General features: G+C 46.5%; 1 pseudogene; it reads left to right on the top strand.

Moving 5' to 3' along the window:
- Window positions 1-9750: 9750 nt before the first annotated feature.
- LOC121838200 lies at window positions 9751-11684 on the top strand (annotated as a pseudogene).
- The last annotated feature ends 575 nt before the right edge of the window (window positions 11685-12259 follow it).

Raw genomic sequence — 12259 nt, 5'->3', positions numbered from 1 at the left:
ATTGTACGCCAAATTCTGGCGGCCTTTAAGATAAGACCCTATGGCACCGATGTCTGTATCAGTTCGCCCTCGTTATCCATAACAGATAAGGAATATTCATACCTTAGAAACGAACGTGTCACATTGCAAAATGAGCTAGTTTTCGCACTTTATCTGCAGGGTGAATGCAAAATATTTCCCAAGCGCATGTCTACGTCAGCCTGTGTTCGCGTTTGTGTATTTTCAAAGTAAAGTTTACTTGAAAGTACTCCTCGTCCAGTCTGTATCCTTTCTTGTGTCCTTGTCGTGTTTGTCGTCTAACTTTTAGAATAAAGAATAGAACGTTCCTAATTCACCATCTCATTACGCATTTTCGTTGTTATTTTCCATGGCGCATTACACAGAAATAAGCCGGTTGCCAAGCAACCTCAAAATAATGTATTTCCCCTTCACAGTGTAAGTAATATGTGGTATAATATATAATGCCTATAATAGGCATTCTTACAGATTGTTTGAAGACCGAAACAAGGGGAAAAAAGGTGGTCAATTATTTTTTTTAAGCCAATGAAATGTTAGCTGTATATTACCCTCGATTTATTTGTCATCTTTTTCTTACAAATGGCGCAGAAGATTTCCGAAACAAACGAGTTGCATGCTCCTAGCTTCGCATCCGGGTCGGGCGCTTTGATGGCTTCAGGAACAAAGCAGCCTTGTAAGAATGCCCTTCAAACGACAATAATAATAAATATTGGAAACTGACGGATCTCTGCTGGAGACTCCGAGGCACGGTGGAGCAGTCGTCACGATAAAAAAAAAAAAAAAAAAAAAAAAAAAAAAAACTAAAGAAACGAAATAAATAGACTCATGGTCGTCAGCGGCGTCAGGAGGCCTTGCCGAATGCGGAACATAACGGTCTCGGCCCATACGGTATAAATTGTGCATTCATTCCTCCTTTTCTTTTCTACCACGTCGAATGCTGATAACCATTGTCGACATTGCTGGGATTGGACACGGGGCACTACCCAAATGCTTGTCGAGCTATTCATTATCACGAGGCCAAATCGAGTGCTCATGGAATTCTCGGGTCCAATCTATGAGCCATTTTCAAGTACCTTCAAATACCGGCATTTAATAATTTTTTTTATTACACCGCCACAAAAAGGTTTCTTGGCCAATGACGTAGCGTGCGAGTATACTTGGGTCCCACTACAGCCAGTAAACGCGTGTAAGGTGAAAAAAATTGCAGTAGCTTAGCTCGGCTACTCCAGGATATACGTAGCGTGAGCGGTCGGGCACGTCGCTCAGCCTCCTGCGACGCCACTTTGCTAGACGTTCCTCCCTTTGCTCCGGTGTCTCCGCAGCACCATTAGCCTTCTTCTGTTCGTTCTTCCTACGCTCAACCGCTAATTGCCCGGCAACTACTTCGGGATCCGATGAGTTAAGCTTTTCCGCTCTTCTGCGGCGCTGAGCAGCAATTTCGCTCTCCTTCTCCAAGGCTATACCACACTGGCAAACGCCCAGCTATATGTATCGACACTGACTACGGTGACGGGGCCCCTCACTTTAAAAACTACACTACGGTGACGGGGCAACAGCAACCGATACAAATGTCCAATGGATTGCCCATTCCGGAAGTGCCTCGTGGTGCTGTGGGTGCAGCGTCGGCTTCAGGAGCTGGGGGTCGGCGGTTCTAATCGCGTTCTGGACGATATTTTTTTTTCAGTGACTGCTCCTCTCTCATGCGCAGCACGGCTCTCCAGGAGCCACGCGAAATTGCTCAACCTCGGCCAGTCTAGCTCACGCTACTAAATATTCCATTTAAATATCGTTGCACCACACCTTTAAAGCACAACCTAGAAGTTAGTTCTGTTTGTCTGCTGTGTTGTTGTATATAAATTAGCGGCACGACAACAGATTTCCCTATATAAAATGACAACTCGAACCCACAGTAAAAAAAATTTGAAAGCCGTTTACAACTCCCTGTAACGCCGAATTAGAGCGCAGCTCTTGAGTAGCAGGAGGGAAGGGTACTGGGAAGGTAAGTCAAATGACCTAGTGGTGCGGGAGGGGGGTAACGTGACCTTGTGGGCGTCACGTGACCTTGTGGGGGTCACGTGACCTTGGGGGGTCACTTGACCTTGTGGGGGTCACGTGACCTTGGGGTGGCACATGACGTCGGGGGTCACGTGACGGTACCGATAACGTCATCAGTGATCATGACGATGCGGATTCCGGTAACGTCATCAGTGACGATGACGTGAACGGGGGGGGGGGTCACGTGACCTCGGGGGGGGGGGGGGTATCCCCAGGTCACGTAGCCCCGGGGGGTCACATGACCTAAGTAACCATCGTGACCCTCGTGAGGGTAACCCTAGTAACTCGTGTGAGGGCAACTCTCGTGACCCTCGTGTGGGTAACTCTCGTGACCCTCGTGAGGTTAACTCTCATAACCCTCGTGACCTTTGTAAGGGTTACCCTCGTGACCGTCGTGAGGGTAACCCTTTTGAGGGTAACTAACCCTCGAAATCCCTCGTGAGGGTCACGAGGGTTAGTAACCCTCGTAGCCCTCGTGATCCTCGTGAGGGTAACCCTCGTGAGAGTAACCCTCGCAACCCTCGTAACCCTCACGAGGGTTACGAGGATTACTCGCGATTACGCCGACGGCGATGGCGACGGCGACGCCGCTCAAGCCGGGAACGGGCGCCTAAGAGCTGCGCTCTAAAAAATGTTTCTGGAAACTCTCGATCTTTCCAGGCAATCACCGAAAGAAAGGTCGAAATATTGTCACTGGATTCATATGAAGATGACATCACAGTGCGGTAAAAACGCGGCGGGCGGCCCGACCCAAAGACCTTACAGAACGTAAAAATAATCTGGTCGTTCGGCTACCACTCTCGGTACTGATTAAGCATAAACAATTAACACTCCAAAAAGTATATACAAATATGCGTTTTGTGTAAACATCTTGAACCATACTACCAGCCGAATGCAGCTCCGGAGTTCCCCGGTGGGCCGATAGGGGCGCCGCGTCGCTGGCTTCTCTCTCGTACGTCCATCCAAAGAGCAGATTCGTAGGTCTACCCAGCCGACTCCGACCAAACTGTTATGCTCATATTCGCCGCTATGATTTTCAGCGCAGGCGACGTGTATATGATCTTCGCTACCGAAAGCGAAGCACTCTGGGCTCTTCCGACCAATCAGTAAGAGCGAAGGGAAACGACCGTTTTTGTCTTTTTTGTTTTGTTCGCGCTCGCTCGTCACTCCAAGCTTTCAAACCGTTCCGCGCGTGCTAAAGTCGAAAGTGCGGATTTTACGGCAGTATTAGCAGTACGGTGCGACGCTGCTGCGCGCTTATAATAATTAGAGATGTACGTCTCTAATTTGACAGAGATTCTGCCGAGTGTTTTGCGTGCCTCATGACGGCGTATTACGGAGTCTACAGCGCGGCGAAGTAACTCGGAGTGCTCATTCTTCCGCTTTCCAACAGACGACAGGTGAACCTCTATATCAATTTTTTTTTTTTTTTGTCAGCGTTCGAAACTCGATTTTTCCATGAGAGCATCGAAATGGATTGCGTATGCAAATCGCCAGGACTTTGGGAGCCTGCCCGGCTTGCCGACGAGCAAGCTGCGCCAGCGTCGTTTGTGCCACGAGCGCTTCGGCGCTACCGTGTTTGCAAGTTGCAGGAAGATTCGTTTGTGGAAAAACGCGTGCCCCACCGTTCTTGTTACGAATCCGTTGCTGCAAGGACTTGCTCCTCTGGGCGAGTTGCTGTCAGAGCAATCTTCAGTTAATTTGACAGCTTCGTGTTTATATGTTAGGATAGAGTACCGATAAAGCACCTACAGTCAGAGATGTAGTCACTCCAAAACAGTAGTTGTTTTCTTTCTTTCTTAATTGCATTGCCTATTAGCGAGTTTGTTTATGGTTTATTTATCGTTTATTTTTATGCAGCTCACCTGCAAGCCTTTTCCTTTATATCGGGGTTGATTTGTTTGTTTGGGTATTCAGAAGTTTAGTTTGTGGGAGTTGTTTTAGAGCCATTTAGATAATTCGATGATAAGTGATTTTCTCTTAGTTTGTACATTAAAGTAATTAATTTCGTTTGACATATTTGACAACTTTACTGTGTTTACTGCCTACTACAGTTCTTGATTCCCCTTTGAGGGCGGTGGACTGCCAACGGAGTTTGTAGATACGTGTTTGAAATACCGCAACTCATTTGAATGGGGTTCAATAAAAAAATACATTTCAATGAACGTGCTGTTTCTGTTTGATTGCACTGGTAATATCACGTGAAGCGCAGTTGTTGTGAAGTGTATCGCGCGCGGCTCGTCTGCTAGACCGGTGCCGTGCTGGCCGCTCACAGCGGCCGGCGCGGCACCAGTCTAGCAAACAAACCAGAAGAAAAAAAAACAAAAAAAAAAAAACAGAAGAAACCGGGGGGGGGGGGGGGGGGAAGGAGGAGGAGGGCGCACGGCGCACGCCAACGGCAGTGCTGGCGCCATCTGGCAGTCTTTCGAGTCCAATTTTAGTCTCCGACCAGACGTATGTTCGCCTTCCTGCCACTAGCGCCTCGTGGCGCTAGTTTTTCCTTACCATGGTGGAGGCTACAGCTGCACTCGGCTGATACTACTTCGAGTGTGTGAGATAACCTGTATCAATTTCGGTTTACGGGAAACCGCACGTACTGAACCAGAGGGGTTTTGTTATTTAAGTCAGGTTTTTTCCTGATATTCGATGACCGCAAATGCCGGAGGCGTGAAAAGGATTTTCACCGACATACCGAAATATATTCACATTTATTTCCTATAAAATTATTTATTCGGGAAAATAAAATGTGTTTGAAAATAAGACGAATTAAAATTACTTTGAAGCTAACACAGTTGTTTCATCTGCTTATGGCTCTCTATTGACATTACGCCGAATTTCAATACGAATTTAGTTTCTCTGCATTCCTTTCTGAGCCCTCTTGCTCACGAACAAGCTTACGACTGGTGGCTTTCGACAAAGTTCTTGTGATGTCTCACGACGATAGGACACATTGGCACGCTAGAGACATCCATGATGCAACCCTGGAATTGCATTGCACTGGAGCGAAGGTTTAGCTAAGCTTATGAGATCAAATACGTACTATTTATGGGAAATGATTGTTTTAAAGATTGCCGAAAAGTTTTCAATTTATAAAACAAGATGATGCCCGAAAATGAAAATGGCATATATGAAAATGACATGTTTTACGGTTACCCGATAGATAGCGTCAGTGTGCACTCTCGTCATAAGCAGTTTTCGTGCATTAGGTAGCCAGCAGTCGCAAGTGTGGGAGCCAGCATTATTTATACACTAAAACAATGTAAGTCAGTGGTGTTTTAATACTAAACTGTGATCAGCACAGCATACGCCTCATTTTTTCTTAGCAGCATCAATACACATATTTCTTTTATAAGTATGCCGCAATTTTTTTACTTTTCAGCAATTACAGTTATCTTGGTATTCATATTACCCATAACATGTCATGAAACATTCACACTAATCACATATCTGCTAACGCCAACTCCGTGCTTGGTTACCTAAAACGAAATTTTACAATAGCCCCTGTGTCATGAAAATTTCTTTTATTCAAAATACTGGTACGTTCAAAACTAGAATACGCTCAAAAAATCCGGGATCCATATCACTTAACACTTGTATCTAACATTGAGGCCGTTCAAAATCGCGGCGCATGATTTATCTTTTTATAATTATGACCGGACAGCGAGTGTCTCGTCCATGAAAAATAACTTATCCCTGCCTCTGCTGTCTTTGCGTCGCTAAGTTCCTCGTATGTGTCCTTTTACCAAATTTATTACTCTAACCCTATTCTAAAATAAAAGGTTTCTTCTTCCTCCCCCGCATATCTCAGCTCGCCTTAAACCATCCATGGGAAGTAGGATTTTCATCAGTGTCGTACTAACACCTTCATTGACTCCTTCATACTCAAAACGTTTACAGAGTGGAACTAACCTTCCAACATCTTTAGTGTCCATATCATTTCCAGATTCGTTAAAAAACTCCGATAACAAATCATCTTCGTTGGTACGAACCTTGACTGCTCATGTATTACATCGTTTGTATTTGATTTTTTTTAAACTGAGTTTTGTACTATGTATTGCCCTTCCCACCTGTAATGCCTGAGTGGCCCTGAGGGTAATGAAATAAATTAATAAATAATTACGTTTTACGTATTTAACTTTTAAAAATGCTGCCTCTACTTACATGGATTTATTGACATATGTTGAACGATGAGACACTGTTCGTCTTTTCCGACATAGTGAACTGTCATTCTATCAAAAACCCTGCAAACATAACACAGTTAACTCACAACAAGTTTGATTCTTCCTTACAAACCTTTCAAATTACGAGCGAAATAAAAAGAAATATATCTGGACTAATATCCTTTTCAACGGCTCAAGAGCCAGGCACTATACGGGAAGGCGAACCAAAAGCGTAGCCTAGGCTCGCTCTTAAACGGGCCGTAAAAGTCGGCACTGCACGTAGAAAATCCAAAACTTTCATCAAAGGTAGATTTTACTGGTGGATTTGCCTTATAAAATTACAAAGGTGTGTCTCCCTTTCTGCAAACACTAGGCGCAAAGAACTTGCCAGGGACAAACGGCGGATGACGATTGCCGACGACCGAGTCGAGTGGTGATGCTCGTTTCGCTCACGTATCGATAGATGGCGTCGGGAGCAGCGTCGTGAGATATAGCTAGGGTTCCGTGTTTTGGGATAAGGTCCGAAAACTCCGAAATACGCCCACCGGTAAAAATTTTTGATCAATTCGAATTTACCGATAAACTCCGAATGTTTTATGTGCCAATGCCCCCCCCACCCCTCCCAGCCCCCCCCCTCGCCCACCCCCCCCCGCCCCCCCCCCCCCCCCCCCCCGGGCCGCAAAACAAAAGTAAAATGCTTTTTTTATTTTACAATTTGATCAGCGCAAAGTCAATGGTCCTGGGAAAACGCCACTATAATTATCTTTGAAATCTCAGGGGCCTTGCCGCTTGGTCTGTTCGAGGCCGATTCAGGGGCGACAGGTCATTGTAAATTCGGGTGAAGACAAAAGCCACTCTTTTGGTTTCCAGTTTGAGCCACGCGATTTGTGATTTAGAGAAAGGAGAGGGCATGCTTTTGCAACAGTGAAAGCTATGGACCATAGAGATTGTATAATATAGAGAAAAACGACAGTTGAAATTTTATTCCATCCTTAATCCCCCCACCTCGCGCGGCCGCGGGCTAGGATTGATGGATAGGGTGGGATGACTACGAGCTTCTTAGCGAACTGCCTCCGGGAGCTTATTGATTTTAAGGTATCGACGGTTTATCGAAGCAACACTTGTGTGGCGACTTTTGTCGTGGGACAAACTAGTATTGCCAATGGCAATGGCACCGACGCCAAATTCCACTGAAGAAATTTTAATTGATACAAGCGCGTTTTATTTTTTTATCTGGCATACGTTTACATCCGGTTATTATTTACATATTTATTTTCAATATGAACCACTGCGAAAATTAAACTTCGAATTTCGGAGAATTGGGGATCAAACAAATATAAACTCCGATAAACTCAGAATCTTTCGGCAAAAAATTAACTCCGAGAAACACCCTCCAAATTTTGACGAAAAATAAACACCGAGAACACGGAACCTATAGGTATAGCCAAGCAGCGTAATAAAGCAGACGGCACGAAGACGAAACCCGTTGGCAGCAATAACGCCGGTCACCATGCAGCCGCGTTTTTATTTTTTTATTTTTTTCATTTAGGGTTTTGTTAGCAGTGTCCGCATGCAACGGCGCCGAAGCGACCGTATCTGTGGCTTTCCTGCACGCAAGCGAAGTATATACAATTACTCTACCCCTTCCGGGTCAGTTTGCCGACCGGCGTTGTCTACTAGTGAACATTTTATGACTTTTTTCCCATGTGCTTTAAATTCATTCCTCGTTCTTTGCCATGTCTGACTTGAAAGGACCCTCCATATTCACAAAACGATTTTTTTTTTCAATACTTTTTTTTATACTGGCGAACATAAACAGTCACACGGGGTGCGGTTCGGCGAATGCTTGGGGTGGAGAAGCTGTGTCAAGCTATTTTTGTTCAAATATTGCTTGCTCTGACAGGGCAGTGTGTGCTGGGCATTGTTCGTGATAGAACCACCACTCTTCTCTTTCCCTCAATCTGCGTGTGTCTGCCCCCTGAGTTGCGCAAGTGTCGCAAATTTTCCAGGTAAAACACTTGTTTAACAGTTTCGCTAGAAGGAACAAACTCGGGTAAGCAAAGTGGGAACCCATCGTGTTCCTTCCCACCGCATCGTGCGCTGCTGACGCCATGTGGCAATAACACCGGAGGGGTATTGCCGAAGTGCACAATCTCGTGGCCACAGCGGCGCATGGCCGAAGATTACAAGCTACAAAAGCGACGGATAGACGACGGTTACAGCTCTCGGCTGCGCGGGGACGAACGGGGACGGCTGCCTGGCTTCTTGAGCGCGGGGCTCTGAGTGCCGCCGCAAGCCGGTGACCTTCCCGGAGCCCCTGGACGACAGTGGCCGTCGAAGCCAACGCGGCCACTTACCCGGAACCGCAGCTTCCTATGGACGACGTTTGCGCGCCTCTAGACCATTGGGAAACCGTCCCAGGACGACGTATGCGTGCTGCCCGCCGACTGCCCGGACATTGATGTGAGGCTTGCCTCGTAAACACTCTTGGCTTAATAAACATTTAACATAGAGCCTGTGTCGTGTCCACTCAAGGAAGGGGCGTTAAAGAACCGCCCACAGCACTGACCGAATATTTCGACGTTTTCATTAACTCAGGAGGTTGAGAGCTTCAGATCTTAGGTACCCAATTGGGTACTTTCGCTTAAAATTAAAAAAAAACAAGGCTTACATGCATAGAAGTTTCTGCAACAAAACCTATAGAACCCGTTTGTGTGAAGCTTGGTTTCTATCGCTGCCCCGGGATTACACCACACGTTAACTGTTCTCGCAACACGTGCTTTAGAAATTGGCGACTTTCGGGGCATCGAGTGGACGCCAGCAAAGTTGTACGTTTTTTTTTTTTTTTTATCTTTCTTGTCTTAGTTGTGAGTAGCACGGACTTCTCTTTGTTAATGTAGAGGCAACGTGACGGTCTGATATTGCGAAATATTCGAAGAGCCCGCTATTGAAGTTAATTTGCTTTGAAGTGGCCAATTCCTTGGGAGGTACCCAATCGCCTATTCGCGACCATTAGGCAGTTTTAGCGGAGCGTTACAGCTGGGTACTGTGGCCGCGATTAGGGTTCCTGGCGCGGCCTCAAGAGCATGTTTCTATGTCAGAGCGTGAGCTCACGGTAGGAATGCCACTCCGAGCAGCAAGACCGCAGAGCAAAACAGCCTATTACTCTACGAAATTCACTCTTTTGTCTACTAATCTGTGTCGCTTTCGCATTTCAAAAAAATTCTTTCAGACGACCAGATTGTTCTCCTTGTCAGCACAGGGAACATTGACGATTCGGATGCAGGGGCGGATTTAGAGGGGGGGGTTCAGATGTCCTGACTCCCCTCTTGATTTCTGCATGTGTAAAATTTAGGGTGTAAAACTAAGGAGAGGGGGGGGGGGGGGTTCCTAAACATATGGTACGCTGACCAACACCTAACCCCCCCCCCCCCCCCCCCCTCAGAAAATTCCTTCATCCGCCCCTGCTCGGATGGCGATGTAGGCTTCACAATATCTGGTGTACCAGTGAAAGAAGATGACTCTGAAAACCAGAAGCAGAATTGATCCCAAAGCAATCATCGCCAGCCACAACCTCCAGGAAGGTTGTCTGGAAAAATGATGAGTTACAGAGCCTCAATTTTAATACTTGTCAGTTTCTTCATAATTCCTTGCTTTTTCAGTTTTCGGATAGCAACGAATCCTGAAGTCTATGCTCTGGAGGAGAGATATGAAGCACCGGAGAGCGCGTACTCGTATTCTCTGAAGTACTTTCCCGAACAGTTTGCCAACTTTGTGCTAATCAGACAAATCTTTATTCAGTTCAAACACGAGATCACAGGTCAGCCAGGACAAACTAACAAGAAATGCGAACGTTGGCTGGTGCTCACTTGCTGATGGGCCGCCCCGGAGTCCGGAAGTATTGGTCCCTGTCCCTAACGGCGCCGCTGACATGTAGTCACATTGCGAGAGATAGCTTCTTCGATCTTGTCGACGTGCTTCACTTCGTTGATCTTCAGACGCCCACAGACGACGAAACGCAGAACAAGTTGTTCTGAGTTCAGCCATTTCTCGATTCGTTTCTCTCGACCTGCGTGGAGTTACCACGCCCTTATAAGTTGTGAGTGGATGAATAAATTATACCGTTCACTGGACGGTGCCCATCCCTGCCAAATCAAAGCCAAACCCAGTTGGTCTGAAAGACTCTGCTTTTGCGACACCACAAGGCCTTGTGCTATATTTCAGGATCTATACTGGGAAAGAAACTGTGCTAGCCGAATCCAAAAAGGGAACTTGCTTGGATGAGCTATTGCCAAGCGCCTTCTCGAGACTTTCCCAACAAGCCAGACAGTTCATGTATTTAGTGGCATGTACTTCACTGGACTGAGGCTGACCGAGTTTCTGAGGTCCAGAAACGCTCACCTCCCAGAAACTGTTTTAAGCACACGAACTGGGTAAGCAGTACAGAAACGTCCTAATGATGAACGCCTTGAAAGAGGCCATTCGTCGTGCGTATGCCGAAGTGACAACAAATTATGTGTTACGAAGTGGAAGGACAAAAAGCTGTGCTCGTTCCGTCGACGGCAAGTAAGGTGGCCGAACGAGCAGAGAGCTGAAATTGACGTACCGCAATCTGCGGCAATCAAGGCATACAACATATACATGGGTGGTGTTGACGGTATCGGCCCCTCTATGTCCTAATGCCGCATCAAAATTACGACAAAGAAATGAGCCGCTTGAGTCTAGGCACACTTCCTTGATCTTGCCGTGTGCAATGGGTGGGTTGAGTACTAGCAACACTGTGGTCAGCACCGCATGCAATGGGTGGGTTGAGTACTAGCAACACTGTGGTCAGCACCGCATGCCAAGGAAGAAAATCCTTGACCTTCTGGATTTCAAGCTCCAAATTACGGAGGCGATTATTCTTTCTGAAAAAATGTCATCACCACACCAGGCCAATGGAAATGAAAAGCGATAGTCCCGCAAGCTAAAGGGGCAAGACGGCGCTTTTGGTACAGAAAGCAGCGATGAGGAGTTGACGCGCTCTTCAGAGCCCAAGAGACAGCGAAATTTGTCTTTGCCACCAGATGCTGTCAGGATCGACCGGGTGACCACTTTGGGGAACACGTCACGCTTGAAGGTCGACTTACGAAACCATTTTCCGCAGGGTAGGAAAGTGCTCCCCAGCGACCTTCGCTCCCTCCCCTCTCGCACTCCTTCCTCCTCCTCCCCTGAAAAGGGCGGGTCCGGAAGCTAGTCTCCGTGGAAAGGAGAAGGGGTTTCCTCCTTTCTGGGTGGCAAGGAGGAAACCTCTTCTCCCGCGGAAAATGGTTTTGTAGGTGGGCCTTTAAGTCTCAAATGAACTGCAGAAAAAAATGATGCTCCGGGATGTCCGGAATCCGGTGCGTGAAGTGCAAAGCTTTCGTCTGCCTGCAAAATAGGAGCGGTTTCATGGATTTTCATAAGCGCTGAAACCTGCAGTACCCAATTGGGTATGACTCTGCTTAGCATTATAGATATTATTGCTTTACAGTTATTTTTTCTTCCCTTTATTTTACTTCCAAAACAAGAATGAAGTGCCAGTTTTGAAAATCTTATCGCAGTTTTTTCTCAGGTCTCAGAAGGTCAACGAGATTAATTGGTCTCCGATCAGTTATTCACCAACCTTGAATCGAGAGAACCACCAGTAGGTCTGCTATTTTTAAGAGCATCTTTTTTGTCACCTGAAGTATTACAAGAGTTTCCGCCACCATTTTCTTTGAGAGAAAATAGAATTTCACAGCCGCACACTGTTCCTTTATATCATACATTGGAAAAGCAATACGAGGAATGATAATGAAGAGCGTGGGGAAAAAGTCGCAACATGCTGCTTAAACTTTAGCAGACAACGCCGGTCGGCAAACTGACTCGGAAGGAGTGGCGCTAAGCGCTCCTAGCGGCGGAAGTAGGTACTACGAACGGCCCACCGTTCAGGACTTTCGGTTACTCTTGGGTCCCCCCTCACGTCCACGTCAGTACTGACAGCACTTTCCGGATGGATACTTCGA

This window comes from Ixodes scapularis, unplaced genomic scaffold (genome assembly GCF_016920785.2).
Source record: "Ixodes scapularis isolate PalLabHiFi unplaced genomic scaffold, ASM1692078v2 PGA_scaffold5__190_contigs__length_132052651, whole genome shotgun sequence".
Taxonomy (NCBI): Eukaryota; Metazoa; Arthropoda; class Arachnida; order Ixodida; family Ixodidae; genus Ixodes; species Ixodes scapularis.
Note: the sequence above shows the minus strand (reverse complement) of the source record. Positions and strands in the feature narration are given on the sequence as shown.